Raw genomic sequence first — 15,574 nt, forward strand, 5'->3', positions numbered from 1 at the left:
TTACTGCTTGTTATTAAAGCAAACAGCCTGTCAGTACAGAATTCCACAATAAATCTGTACACTTACTCAACTAGAGATCTGCATAGAAGTCCCAGGGGCAGTAAAACGATAGTCTGAGTGGATGCAAGCAATCAGAAATTATCTGCATTATTGATTTGGTCTTGAAAATTCACTATGACAGTGAATATCAATGCATGGAGTGGTGTATGTTCCACTTTAGCACAAAGTCTGTCAAGCATCTCCAAATGAGAGCAACAATATAGTTTCATAGTCCTTAATTCATCCTTAAGCAAAATATAAACAAATACAAATATGTTTACTCACACGTATATAAAAGTTCTCTTTTCTGAAAAAAATGAACTGTTACAGAAATGAATATTGATTCAAAGCCTGAAAATCTTCACACAGAAATAGTATTCATTAATTCATGTAAGCAATATCACTTCTATATTCATATATTTCCTTACAAGATAGAAAGAGGTGATTTTGGCCCTTTGAATCTCCCAATTCACAGAGCAATTCCAATTCCTCACTAATTTTTCTTGTAACCTGTTCTCCCACATTCTCATTAACTCCTTCAATGGCCATTCGTGTGGGAGGAAACTAGAGCACCTGGAGGAAGCCCACACAGTTACAGGGAGAACATGCAAACTCCACACAGAGAGGGCCAGAGGTCAGGACGTGTCACTGGAGAGGTGAGTAGTGGTGCCACGACACTGGCTTCAGACTCTTTCTCTCAACAAATCATTCTGTCATCAGAGGAATGGAGAACAGAATGAAACGAGAATCCAGTCAACTTAATTTTTGAACATTACTTTGCATTGCTCTTAAGAGCCTGGAATGGAGGAAGAATGCAATAGCAAGAATTAATTGAACACATGAGAAACAGAACATGTACCTTTAATTAAAAGGGATGGCTCAATTGAGTAGAATTGGATAGGGATAAAGAGGGAGGAGAAGATGGTGGCATTACGCAGCATGTGCGGCTGTTCCGAATGAATATCGATTATGTGTAACTAGGGGGCTGTGCACAATCCGGATTTGATGGGGACAGCCGTGAGAAGCGCAGAGGAACATCTGGAGTAACTTCTGAAATGGCTGCTTCGCTGCCGCTGCTACTGTGCCATCGAGAATCTCCGGAGGGGAAGGCCCCAAATCTTCGGCTTTGCCTATTGCCTGTTGCCGGGGCTGGGGTTGATGTGCTCGGCAAAGATGGTGCTCGGTGCTCGGTGTCAGCTGGTCGGAGGCTCGGAGTTTTCGGATGGACTTGGAGTCGGATTGTGGTCGGATGCTTCCAGGATGCTGCATTGGCAAGTTTGCGGCACTGGAAGTTCACCATCTGCGTGAGATGATGGGACTTTCGAGAGACTTTGAGACTTTTACTGTGCCATGGTCTGTTCTTATCAAATTACAGTATTGCTTTGCACTGTTGTAACTATAAGTTACAGTTATGTGGTTTTTGTTAGTTTTTAAGTCGGTTTGTCATGTGTTTCTGCGATATCATTCTGGAAAAACATTGTATCATTTCTTAATGCATGCATTACTAAATGACAATAAAAGGGGACTGCGTGTCCTCATAATCATCATAATCTTAATTGCCCAGAAACTAACTTGCACATTTGACAATATGTCACACTGGTTCAAATGCAGTAGTGTACAGAGCTCTACACACTGTGATCTTATTGAGCATGCACTGTACGAGGACAGGCCTTTCCTTCGCCACTACATGACATGTAAAGAGAATCAGGTGAAGACCAGTGCTGGGACTGGAGATAGGAGCAGGGATGTCCCCCAGTTTCCTGGTTTGTTAACAAACGCCAATTTCCAGGTACATTTACAGCTCACTAACTGCGGTATTATCTGCAGAAATGTGCACTGAATTGAATAATACAAGAAGACAGAATTTGAAATAGTCCACAGAAATCACTTGAGTATTTCGATTATTGATTCTGCAATATTGTTTTTTTTGTGAGACGTGGTTTATATAAAAAATGAAGGATTTGGTTATTTGTTTTTCCTAAGTCCCTCATCTGTGTTTCTTATAACTTTCAATTCATTCATCTTCATTGAGGCATCTGAATTTATCATCAGATAAAATTCAGCGTCTCTCTTGACATTGTAGATGGATGGCAATTCCATAATTTAAAACCCAGAGTTACCACGTGAGGAGCCATTTGACAGATGTACACTATCTCAGATAAAGTAGCTTACTCGTTTGGCACTCCATCCATTACCTTAAATCCTTTGCTGTCTCCACCTACTCAACATGAAGCTGTGTGCAGCATTTACAAATCCAACAGCAGTAACTAGTTAAGGCTTCTTTGACAGCACCTTCCAAAGCTACAGCCTCTTCCATCTAAAAGAACAAGAGCTGCAGATCCATGGGAACACCACTACCCGCGTGCTGCCTTGCAAACTGCACATCACTCTCCCAAACCCTGGACTCCCAGCCCAACAATGCTGTCAACAGGAATTCTGCAGATGCTGGAAATTCAAGCAACACACATCAAAGTTGCTGGTGAATGCAGCAGGCCAGGCAGCATCTCTAGGAAGAGGTGCAGTCGACGTTTCAGGCCGAGACCTTTCGTCAGGACTAACTGAAGGAAGAGTGAGTAAGGGATTTGAAAGTTGGAGGGGGAGGGGGAGATCCAAAATGATAGGAGAAAACAGGAGGGGGAGGGATGGAGCCAAGAGCTGGACAGGTGATAGGCAAAAGGGGATACGAGAGGATCATGGGACAGGAGGTCCGGGAAGAAAGACAAGGGGGGGGGCCCAGAGGATGGGCAAGGGGTATATTCAGAGGGACAGAGAGAGAAAAAGGAGAGAGAGAGAGAGAGAAAGAATGTGTGTATAAAAATAAGTAACAGATGGGGTACGAGGGGGAGGTGGGGCATTAGCGTAAGTTAGAGAAGTCGATGTTCATGCCATCAGGTTGGAGGCTACCCAGACGGAATATACGGTGTTGTTCCTCCAACCTGAGTGTGGCTTCATCTTTACAGTAGAGGAGGCCGTGGATAGACATGTCAGAATGGGAATGGGATGTGGAATTAAAATGTGTGGCCACTGGGAGATCCTGCTTTCTCTGGCGGACAGAGCGTAGATGTTCAGCAAAGCGGTCTCCCAGTCTGCGTTGGGTCTCGCCAATATATAAAAGGCCACATCGGGAGCACCGGACGCAGTATCCTCCCGCCACCCCACTAGGAATATGGTTCCCCTGGTCCTCACCTACCACCCCACCAGCCTCCGGGTCCAACATTTTATTCTCCGTCATCTCCCCCATTTCACGTACATCTGCTCTCACTCCATCCTCCCGCCACCCCACTAGGAATAGGGTTCCCCGGTCCTCACCTACCACCCCACCAGCCTCCGGGTCCAACATATTACTCTCCGCAACTTCCGCCACCTCCAACGGGATCCCACCACTAAGCACATCTTTCCCTCCCCCCCTCTCTCTGCATTCCGCAGGGATCGCTCCCTACGCAACTCCCTTGTCCATTCGTCCCCCCCATCCCTCCCCACTGATCTCCCTCCTGGCACTTATCTGTGTAAGCGGAACAAGTGCTACACATGCCCTTACACTTCCTCCCTTACCACCACTCAGGGCCCCAAACAGTCCTTCCAGGTGAGGCAACACTTCACCTGTGAGTCGGCTGGGGTGATATACCGCATCCGGTGTTCCCGATGTGGCCTTTTATATATTGGCAAGACCCGACGCAGACTGGGAGACCGCTTTGCTGAACACCTACGCTCTGTCCGCCAGAGAAAGCAGGATCTCCCAGTGGCCACACATTTTAATTCTACATCCCATTCCCATTCTGACATGTCTATCCACGGCCTCCTCTACTGTAAAGATGAAGCCACACTCAGGTTGGAGGAACAACACCTTATATTCCGTCTGGGTAGCCTCCAACCTGATGGCATGAAACATTGACTTCTCTAACTTCTGCTAATGCCTCACCTCCCCCTCGTACCCCATCCGTTATTTATTTTTATACACACATTCTTTCTCTCACTCTCCTTTTTCTCCCTCTGTCCCTCTGAATATACCTCTTGCCCATCCTCTGGGTCCCCCCCCCCCTTGTCTTTCTTCCCAGACCTCCTGTCCCATGATCCTCTCATATCCTTTTTGCCAATCACCTGTCCAGCTCTTGGCTCCATCCCTCCCCCTCCTGTCTTCTCCTATCATTTTGGATCTCCCCCTCCGCCTCCAACTTTCAAATCCCTTACCCACTCTTCTTTCAGTTAGTCCTGACGAAGGGTCTCGGCTTGAAACGTCAACTGCACCTCTTCCTAGAGATGCTGCCTGGCCTGCTGCATTCACCAGCAACTTTTATGTGTGTTGCAACAATGCTGTAGCAGGATCCCCCAACGTGAAACTGTAATGGTTCAAAGAGGGGGATCACAAGCACCACCTCTCAACAGCAATGAGAGATGGGTCTTGCTAGTAGCGTCCGCATCCTTAAAACATCATCATTATTTGCCGTGTCATATGACATTGGCGATCGTGGTCTTGGACCATGATTGTTCTTGGCAAATTTTTCTACAGAAGTGGTTTGCCATTGGCTTCTTCTGGGCAATGTCTTTCCAAGATGGGTGACCTCGGCCATTATCAATACTCTTCAGAGATTATCTGTTGGCATCAGTGGTCGCATAACCAGGACTTGTGATATGCACCAGCTGCTCATACAACCATCCACCTTCTGTTCCCACGGCTTTGCGTGACTCTGATTAGGGTGGCGGCGGCTAAGCAGGTGCTACACCCTGCCCAAGGGCGATTTGCAGGCTAACAGAGGGAAGGAGTGCCTTACTCCTCCTTTGGTAGATGCATTTCACCACCTCGCCGCCCATAATTATAGGGATAATTATTTACATATTTATTATTTCAAGGGTGCCCTATGCACACAGAAAATTTAGACAGTGTAACATATTTCATTGTAGTTTGTTTATGAAGATGATGGACTTCTAATCCATCCAACGAAATCTAGATTGAGGCCAGGGGGAGAAGATAGCACAAATCTATATTTACCTCCAACTCTATAATGAAGCTGGCTGACCTACAATAGGAGATTATTGACCACGCAATAGTGTTATCTTCAAAGTTTCATAGCAATAGCCACAATGGCTATGCACCAACATGGGATACCTGGAGGCCATACTATCTATTAATGCAAGTTCTTCGATTTACGTACACCAAGGCCCACTGTTAAGAAGATAGTTAAAAGAGGAACACAAAGGTGTGATGAATTTTAAGAACACGATTTAAACTGATATGTGACTGAACTATTGTCAGTCAGACTACTTGCCACACCAAAAAACAAGCTGTAATAACTGACTCAATTGCAAAGACATTATTAGCTACTGAACTTAGATTAGAGATAAATCCACAGATTTGTTATAGGGTATGAGAAATAGATGTCTTTTCAGCAGTCCAATCTTGTCGTGGAACTGTGTCTGGAGCTTTGTATAGAAATGTAGCCCATTGCTCTGTATAGTACATACCTACTGACTAAAGGCAATATAAAAGATCTATTTCTTACCATCACTCCACAAGCAACACTAGTGACACCTGTCTGGATACTGTTGTAGTCTTAGGTATTATTCATCCTCTGCTCTGTAACTCAAGGTTAGAACTTTTTATTTACTCTCTTCCACCTCAACTATTTCCTTGCAGCCTATTTAACTTCTCTATAATAGTTTTTCTTATCCTGATCCATTAATGTCTAGCCAGAGAGGAAACTGGCTTCCAGTCAATAACTCCTTAGTCTCCAAGTCAACCGCTATATGGTTGAACATACTCTTGTATTTGAGTGAATGAAATAAATCAATAATTTTGGACAATCCTTGGGTATTGAATAGAGTGGACTCATTGAACACAGAGTGGGTTCTTCGGCCCACCTGGCCCAGGTCAACCATCAAGTTCATCTCATTTTATTCTGTCCAGACCTCCCTCTCCCGCCACCCAACACCTAAATTCTACCAGTTGCCTACACACCACAAATAATTTACACCAACCAGCTTGCACATCTTTGGCATGTAGGTGCAAATCAGAGCACCATACAGATCATAAGTAACAAACCTGGGTGTTATCCTTGATTCTGATTTGAATTTTGAACCCCACATAAAGAAAGTCACCAAAGTATTTCTACACTTAAGAAATATTGCAAAGGTACATCTGTTTCTATCACATAATGATGCTGAAAAACTAATCCATACCTTTATATCCACCAGACTAGATTTCTGCAAGGCACTTGTTACTGGCCTTCCAAAGTAATCTATTGATAAACTTCAACTCATTCAGAACACCACTGCTACACTTTTAATGAAAACCACGATGAGGGAGCATGTCAGTCCCGTCCTAACTTCTCTGCAGTGGCTTCTTGCAAGAATCGATTTTAAAGTTCTCTTACTTGTTTTAACCTCCCAATGGTCTGGAACTGGAGTACATAACAAAATCACTTTCATTTATATTTCTGATACTCTCTCAGGTCTTCTTCTGCTGACCTCTTAAATGTAAACATCTCCCCCAAAAGATAATTGGCAAGTCAGCTTTTTTGAACTGCGCTCCCAAACTGTGGAACTCAATAATGTACCTAAAACTAATACCTAAAACTATAAGGGATGCCTACTCAGTTGACACCTTTAAACACAAGCTGAAAATCTATTTAACATTGCTTTTATCTAGCATATTTTTGTCTTTTATTTTCAGATTTGCACTTTATCCCATTGCAAAGCACTTTGAACTACAAACGTCGACTGTACGAAAAATGTTCTATAAGTTATTATTAATAAATTCCAGACAGCGCCCTTATTTAAGGCTGAAGCTGGGTTACAGGAGCTGTGCTAGATGTGCCATCCTGCTGCCTGTAGATCGTTTCATAACAGTATAGCTACGGATCAGAATCAGATTTAATATCATGGTATATGTTGTGAAATTTGTTGGCAGCAGTACAGCACAATGCATTAAAAACTATAAATTACAGTAATATCTTTATTGCATTAAATAATATCACTATTGCATTAAATAGATAATGCAAAGAGAGCGAAAGCAAGTTCATGGGTTGGTTGATTGTCCGTTTAGAAATCTGATGGTGGATGTAGTACAAGGAAGACAGGAGCCTAGAAATGCAGCAAATTCTGTAAAATGCAGCATTGCACAGATTAAAATTGCATTAGCATAGCAATTACGCAATTGCTTTTGGAAGAATCATGTAGTCATTAATCTCAGTGTTAAGGCATAAGATATTTTTGGTTTCCTGCATTCCTTTACCAGGTTCCAGTTCAGTGATCTGAAATGCAACACCCAAAATTCACCCACAGCAAGATTTGCAATCACATTAACCAAATACCAAAAGGTACTATCAACTCTGAGAAGAATCAGCTGTACTAATGTTGAAGCCTATGACACTTGAAGGGGCAGATGTGTTTCTCCAGCATTTCAAGTGGACTGATCCAAATTGGAATCGCAGTTACTGCACCCACCAGAAGATGATTTCACTGGTTCCCTGCATAATTTAGTGGCTAGAAATGCCAGAAGAAATCCCATAAATAGATTAGATTAGATTATGAGAACACTCAGTCCTCTTTTATTGTAATTTAGAAATGCATACATGCATTAAGAAATGATACAATGTTTCTCCAGAGTGATATCACAAAAAATCAGGACAAACCAAAGACTAACACTGACAGAACCACATAATTATAACATATAGTTACAGCAGTGCAAAGCAATACCATAATTTGATGAAGAACAAACCATGGGCACAGTAAAAAAAAGTTTCAAAGTACCCAAGTCGATCGACTCCCAAGTCCCTGATGGCAGGCGGCAAATGGGAGAAACTCCCTGCCATAAACCTCCAGGCACCGTCAACTTGCCGATGCCTTGGAAGCAGCCGACCACAGCTGACACTGAGTCCGTCCATCCGAAAACTTCGAGCCTCCGACCAGTCCCTCCGATACAGCCTCCCGAGCGCCATCCTCTGCCAAGCGCCTTCAACCTCGCCCTGGCCGCTGAAACAAGCAAAGCCGAGGATTTGGGGCCTTCTGCTCCGGAGATTCTGGTTACCACACAGTAGCAGCGGCAGCGAAGCAAGCATTCCAGCAGTTTCTCCAGATGTTCCTCCATACTCTTACGTCTGCCTCCATCAAATTAGAATTGTGCACGGTCCCCTACTTGACAGATTACAGATATCATTCACCAGAGAGGCCGCGCGCACTGCCGTCGCGCCGCCATCTTCTCCTCCTCCATGTTTTCCATATTTATCAAACACAAATGAACAAAAACAGAGATACACACACACAAAAGGCTGGAGGAGCTCAGCAGGTCAGGCAGCATCTCTGGAAATGAATAAACAGTCCATGTTTCAGGCCAAGACCCTTCTTCAGGAATGGAAAGGAGGGGGAAGATGCCAGAATAAAAAAGGGGGAGGAGGGGAGCTAGAAGATGATAGGTGAAGCCAGGCGGATGGGAAAGGTAAAGGGCTGGAGAGGAGAGTGGACCACAGGAGAAAGGGGAGGAGGAGGGAACCCAGGGGAGGTGACAGCCAGGTGAGAAGAGGTAAGAGCCTAGAGTGGGAATAGAAGAAGAGGGGAGGGGGAGGGATTTTTTTTAACTGGAACGTGAAATCAATATTCATGTCATCAGGCTGGAGGCTACACAGACAGAACTTAAGGTGTTGCTCCTTCACCTGAAGGGTGGCTTTATTATGGCACAAGAGGGGGCCATGTACTGCCATGCTGGTACGGGAATGGGAATCGGAATTAATATGCTTGGCAGATGGAGTGGAGGTGATCGGCGAAGAGGTCTCCTAATTTTACGTCGGGTCTCACCACTGTAGAGGAGGCCACATCAGATCACTGGACACAATAGAAGATCCCAGCAGATTCGCAGGTGAAGTGCTGGCTCTCCTTGAAGGACTGTTTGGTGCCCTGAATGCAGGTGAAGGAGGAGGTGAATGCGCAGATGTAGCACTTTGGCCATCTGCAGGAATGAGTGCATGGAGGGAAAGTAGTGGAGAGGGACATACGGACAAGGGAATCACAGAGGGAGTGATCCCTGCAGAAAGCGGAGGGGAGCGGGGGAGAGGAAAGATATGTTTGATGGTAGGATCTCTTTGGAGATGGCTGAAGTTGCGGAGGATGATGTGTTGGATGCAGAGGCTCATGAGGTACTAGGCAAGGACAAGAGGAACTCTACCACTGTTAAGGTGGCGGGAGGAAGTGGTGAGCACAGATGTTCAGGAAATGAAAGAGAGGCATATGAGATCAGCATCAATGGTGGAAGATGGGAAACCCCGTTCTTTGAAGGAGGAGGACATCTCTGATGTCCTGGAAAGGAAAGCCACTTTCTGGGTACAGATGTGGCAGAGGCGAAGAAACTGAGAAAAGGGAATAGCATTTTTACAGGAGACAGGTTTAAAAAAGATGTCGGTTGACAGTTTGTCTCCAGAGATGGAGAAAGAGAAGGGAGATGTCAGAGATGGACCAAGTGAATTTAAGGACAGGATGGAAGTTAGAGGCAAAGTTGATGAAATTGATTAACTCAGCGTGGGTTCATGAAGCAGCAGCAATGCAGTTGTCAACGTAGCAGAAGAAGGGTTGGGGAGTATAACTGGGGAAGGCTTGGAATATGGACTGTTCGATGTAGCTAACGAACAGGCAAGCACAGCTGGAGTCCATGTGGGTGTCCATGACTACCCCTTGACTCTGCACAAAGTGGGAGGAACTGAAGGAAAAACTGTTAAGTGTGAGGACCAGTTCTGTCAGATGGAGGAGGGTGGTGGTGGAGGAGAGGCACTGGTTGGTTCTTTTATTGAGAAAGCAGTGGAGAGTTTTAAGGCCTTCTTGATGGGCAATAGGAGTGCACAGATTCTTGACATCCATGGTGAAAATGAGGTGGTCAGGGCCAGGGAATTGAAAGTTACTGAGGAGATCAGGACCATAAGAAGTGTTGCTGATTAGGTGGGAATGGACTGAACCAAGAGGGATAGAATGGAGTTGAGCTTTGAGGACAGAAATAAGAACAAAATGAGAAAGACATCTGAAAGAAGAGGTAGCACTCAAAACCTTCTTCCACCCAAATTTAATCTATACTTCCTACAGGGGCAATAATTGTTCAAACTGCCCTCCCATTAGAGAATCCTCATTGCATCTGTGACCTTGAAAATCCTCCACCTGTCTGCATCGGTCTCAAATTTAAAATCACAGACATCTCATTTCCTGAGACTAAGCCTGAGGACCTTTCTGAGCTGTTTTTATTGCTATCCGTGATACCTTTTGTTCACTGCTGCAAAGCAGAGCTGAGATTTCAATCAACATGGTGGTGATCCTTCTACGTTTGGTTCAGGCAGGTTCAGCATTTAGATCCAGACTGGTGCTTGACAGCACTGCAGTGATTCTGCTCCTTTGTCTTATGGTCTTATTCCCAAAATCCAGGCATTCAGGGAGGTCACGGATGCCTCTCCAGACACTTCCTTGGTAACCTCCTGCCACGGGTACACTCTGCATAAGGACACTGCCTCCTGGGAACACCAGGAAAAGATCTGGAAACAATAGTGCAGGTCACAAGGACACAGAATGTACCCAAGGTGAGGGAGGTTTAATATCCATAACTAACGTTGGCTTGTTCAACACACAGTTGGCTGAGTCCTCGAGGACAAAAATGCCAAATTGGCTTGGGAAATCCAATCGCAGGCAAGCAACAATCAGTGATGGCTCAGTAAATCAAATTCCTCTTACAGTGCTCCCTAGTAGTCGGCATGGACTTGTTCGACCAAAGAGCTTGTATCTGTGCTGTATTGCTCTATGACTCTATGGCCCTCTAGACCGGGGGATGTTTGTGGCAGGGGTGCCTCAGAGCCCTTTGTCCCAGCCTTACAAGGAAGATTCCAGACCTTCTTCAACCATTAGCAGTCTCTCTCTAATCTTAAAATCAGCAATTGTTTTGCATCCCTGCACTGAAATCTGCCTTTGGTCCTTCCAATTTTCCTCTCCTATTCTCCCAGACTCACTTGTAAATCCTAAGCACTCCCTTTCATCCCACTCTCTTTTTGCCAACTCCCATGTCCCCAACATTCTAGCCTCACCAAATCTCAGTCATTGGTTCCTTCTTGATTATTATCAAAAATCACCATCAAAGATGGAACTCAACCTCCTCTGGCTGGTTTTCCCGTCTCCTGTATTGCTCAATCCACACAGTCAAGACTGACACAACAGGAAGATAAGTGACAACCTGAAGACTGCTTGGCCCTGATAAGCCAAATTATGGCACATCACCTTAATCAAACCAATGAGAAATGCTCCAGGTTGGACATCAAAGTTCCACCTGCCATCTCAGGAAGCACTTTCTTGTCGTCGAAGAATAGGATACAAAGATCGCTAAGAAGTTATGCCATAAAATCCAACAGGACCTCATCTTCTCAGCCTTATTATATGTTTCATTACCATATCACACTCTTCAATGCTCTACCCCTTCCCCAATTTCATTGGGTCTTCAGCTCTAGTTGGGGATCATATCTGGGAATTTTTATGCACAGTAATGTAAGAAGCTGCAGGGAGTAGTGAACTGAGCACAATATATCTTGGACACATCATTCCCCACCATCTACACCATGCCATCTTCTCACAGCTCCCATCTGACAGGAAGTACAGAAGCCTGATGTCTCACAGCACTAGGTTCAAAACAGCTACTTTCCTTCCACTATTTGTTTCTTGAACCATCCTGCACAATCCTAATCACTAAACTATGACCACTTTGATCACTTTACGCTACCATGGGTGTTGTTTTTTTGTTTCTGTTCCAACTGCATTATGTTTTTCCTGTGACTTCTGCTGACAGGATGCAATGTACCTGTGGTGATACTGCACGTAGGTTTTTCATTGCACCTGTGCATTCACATACTTGTGCTTATGATAATAAACCTGACTGACTTTGACAATAATCCTCTGTCACAAAACTACCAAAATCGTTAGTCATCAGAGGGACACAGAGAAGATTAAATGCACAAAAATCCCTGCAGGCAAACAACACTACTTTGTCATGCGAACTCGAATATGCCACTGGCCTGAGTGCTGAACTATACTCATAACACCTACCTCTGGGCTCTTCGGTTTTGACTATGTTGAAATCCAGTGTTTCACTCTATCCTGGTCAGGCCTATATTGTGACACTGTAATGGGTTTCATGGACACTTTTTCAAAATTTACTCTTGCTTCATTGGTGCTCCATTGCATTCTTGAGAGATTGCTCACTTCTCTAACCCGACTGAGTTACCGGACCAAGGATCGGCAATATACATTCACACGTACTAACAATTTGCTGATGTGTTGGCGTGACGTGCCACAAAAGCAACACCATTCAACAACTGTAAAGAATAAAGAATAATATATAAAAAATAAAGTTAGAGGTTGAATTAGGATATGGAATAAAATGTGCATAAATATATAAATACCAGCAAGTATTTACAAGGTAAATAGCATTGCAAAGAAGTGTTACACCTTTCAAGTTACACCTCCCTTTTCTGCATTCAATCACTTGGGAAGTTCACAGGACTGCTCTCCTGATTGAACCCAGAAGATAGGGAAGAATGTAGGGGTCCATATAATTGAGCTGAGTTGGCTGTTTCCCTGGAAGATTTTTTTTGTGTACTTAATTGTCTTGCAAGAAACAACTTGCCCTTTTGACAGCTCACCCTGTTCCAACTGATTCTCAGTTCTCTTGGCTCCTGCTGGCTAGGGGAGATGATACTGCTTTCACCAGCTTCCAGCTGCACTGTTCTACATCTTCAGATGTGACCTGCTCCACTGTAACCTCCTCCTCTGAAGCAGCACCCTGAGGGCTTGCTATTGTCCTTGCTATTTGACCAAAGAATCAGAATCAGAATCAGGTTTATTATCACTGGCATGTGACGTGAAATTTATTAACTTAGCAGCAGCAGTTCAATACAATACATAATCTAGGAGAGACAGAAAAAAAATAATAAAAAAACATAATAATAAGTAAACAAGTAAATCAATTATGTATATTGAACAGATTATTTAAAAATGTGCAAAAACAGAAGTACTGTATATTAAAAAAAGTGAGGTACTGTCCAAAGCTTCAAAATCCATTCAGGAATCAGATGGCAGAGGGGAAGAAGCTGTTCCTGAATCGTTCAGTGTGTGCCTTCAGGCTTCTGTATCTCCTACCTGATGGTACTGGGTGCTGGAGGTCTTTAATAATGGATGCTGCCTTTCTGAGACACCGCTCCCTAAAGATATCCTGTGTACTTAGTAGGCTCGTACCTAAGATGGAGCTGACTAGATTTACAACCTTCTGCAGCTTCTTTCAGTCCTGTGTCGTAGCTCCTTCATACCAGACAGTGATGAAGCCAAAGTTACAGTGTATGAGTGGGAAACCCTCCTGCAAATTTGGCTTTAGGTTGGGGAACAGGGAGGAAAATGGAAAAATAAAAGCTTCGTGATTATGAACATCTTGAGATGTTCAACAAAACCTCAATAACTTTTTAGTGCGAAAATCAACTCCTTCCGACTCTCTGTGTTATTGGACTCCCAATATTTCAAAGGTTTCTGCGCCAAATGAATAATAGAAAATTACAATTAATTGGCCTTAAGGGCTGGAAGCTATTTAAGCTGGATAAGCTGTATAACACAAAGAGGCTGATGTCATGTTTAATTTTTCATAAGATGCCCATGGTAGATGTACAGTAACTGCTACCCTGTGAAGCAGATTTCTTAGAAAGTGCAATAGAGACAGCTTGTGGCAGAACATCAGCAGTGCATTTACTCCATCAGCAGAACAGGATATTTGGCTCTGGATTACTGCACATTAATTCTTTACCAACTACAGTTTTGAATGTTAAATTCCTAAATGGTGTAAGGAGCAATTATAATTAGTGAGCAATTTAATATAAAATCATTGATGAATTTGACACTATTATTAATCAATACACAAACACGAGGAATTCTGCAGATGCTGGAAATTCAAGCAACACACATCAAAGTTGCTGGTGAATGCAGCAGGCCAGGCAGTATCTCCAGGAAGAGGTACAGTCGACGTTTCAGGCCGAGACCCTTCGTCAGGACTAATCAATACATATTAACATAATGTACAGCAATGTCAATGCAAATATAATTAGTCCTCACCAAATGTAATTATTTAAAAATATAGACTGATAATAGATACGCAGGGTTAAAACAGAATCAAACAATAGACCTTAACAACATCAAAGGTTCATTTTTAATGGCGAGTTTACCTAAAAACATGATTATTTGAACATAAATTATAGAACACAACAAAGAGCGAATATGCCGTAATGTCCAAATTGAGTTACACGTTCTCTTTAATAGAATTTATCAAGTCTGTTTTGTGGCAGTTACGTGGTCCATTAAACCTCTTAAAGTCAATTCCTCTCATGATGAACATCAAACAAACATGGATTGCACTAATCAATAGACTCTACTCAAACGAAACCATCTGACCTCGCCAATGATGCCTTATTTTGGAAGAAAGCAAAACAAATGTGGAACAAACCTTCACAGAAATTAGGGACCAATCTGGCAGAGGGCCAAGACTGATGAAAAACTAACTAGCACTTTGTAGCTCGAGGCCCAGGAGAGTTTAATCCACAGGATCCCCTGCTTCTCCACTGTGTAATGTGAACCTGAAGGCAAGAGCAATAGTTCTGACATAAGTGACCGCTATCTTGTCTTTGGGCAGACAGGCAGAAGTTCTGAGGGGGACAGAGAAGCCCGGCGAATTAAAGGCCTGAGATTCCATCACGTGGCTTGTGCTATGTTGTTCGTCAAGGAAAGAGGCAAATGATTTAAAATTTCACGCCTTGTTAGGCTTCTTCTAGCCTTCCTGACAGATTTAGCTTGAGGGGTAAGTCTCCTTTCAGAAGACAAATTTTTTATCTGTCTTGTATCTTCACATAGCAAAACATTTTCCTGGTATTCAAGGGGTACCTTATTCCCCTGTGATTTACTTGATGCTACATTTACAAATTACCAAAATAAACCCAGTTTATCTATTTAGAATGCAGTAGTGATTTAGAATCCCTTTGCATTCAGTGCTCTACACGGTCCATTTGTTAAATGGGAGTCAGATGCAGAGAGGGAAGACAAGTTAACAGAGGTCAATGAGTGGTGATCTGCAACATTACTGGAGTCAAGGGTATCTTTTTGAAAAGGGGAGCTTATAACTGCAGTTTTAAAAGTGAAGGCGATAACAGTAAATTACTCCCTCTCTGCGGTTAAAATACCAACTAGAAAGAGGGTCAGAGGATAGAGACAAGAAAGCAAAAAGTGATTCACTGAAGGGAAATATGAAAAAAATTGAAAGAATAAGTTTTTGCTTAAACATACTTTCTTAGATTAATAATAGTTACCCCGCTTTAATCTGGGGTTAACAAAAGCACTACTGTGCCATTTGGGTTGCTCCGTATCTTGGTAATCATGGCGACTAAAAGAGCTTTCTATTGTCACCCACCAGAAGATGCACATCCAAGGCATAAGAGACTGCACTTTTCTCAGGAAGCAATTTACTTCATGCCGATCCTTGTTCATACCTTCTCTTGGC

At 43.3% G+C, this 15,574-nt stretch overlaps 1 long non-coding RNA gene across 1 annotated transcript in view; it reads right to left on the bottom strand.

Moving 5' to 3' along the window:
- Nucleotides 1-15,574, bottom strand: part of LOC140202233 (uncharacterized) — a 93,313-nt gene that overhangs the window by 36,400 nt on the left and 41,339 nt on the right. The window lies entirely within an intron of this gene.

The sequence above is a fragment of the Mobula birostris genome, chromosome 8, assembly GCF_030028105.1.
Source record: "Mobula birostris isolate sMobBir1 chromosome 8, sMobBir1.hap1, whole genome shotgun sequence".
Lineage (NCBI taxonomy): Eukaryota > Metazoa > Chordata > Chondrichthyes > Myliobatiformes > Myliobatidae > Mobula > Mobula birostris.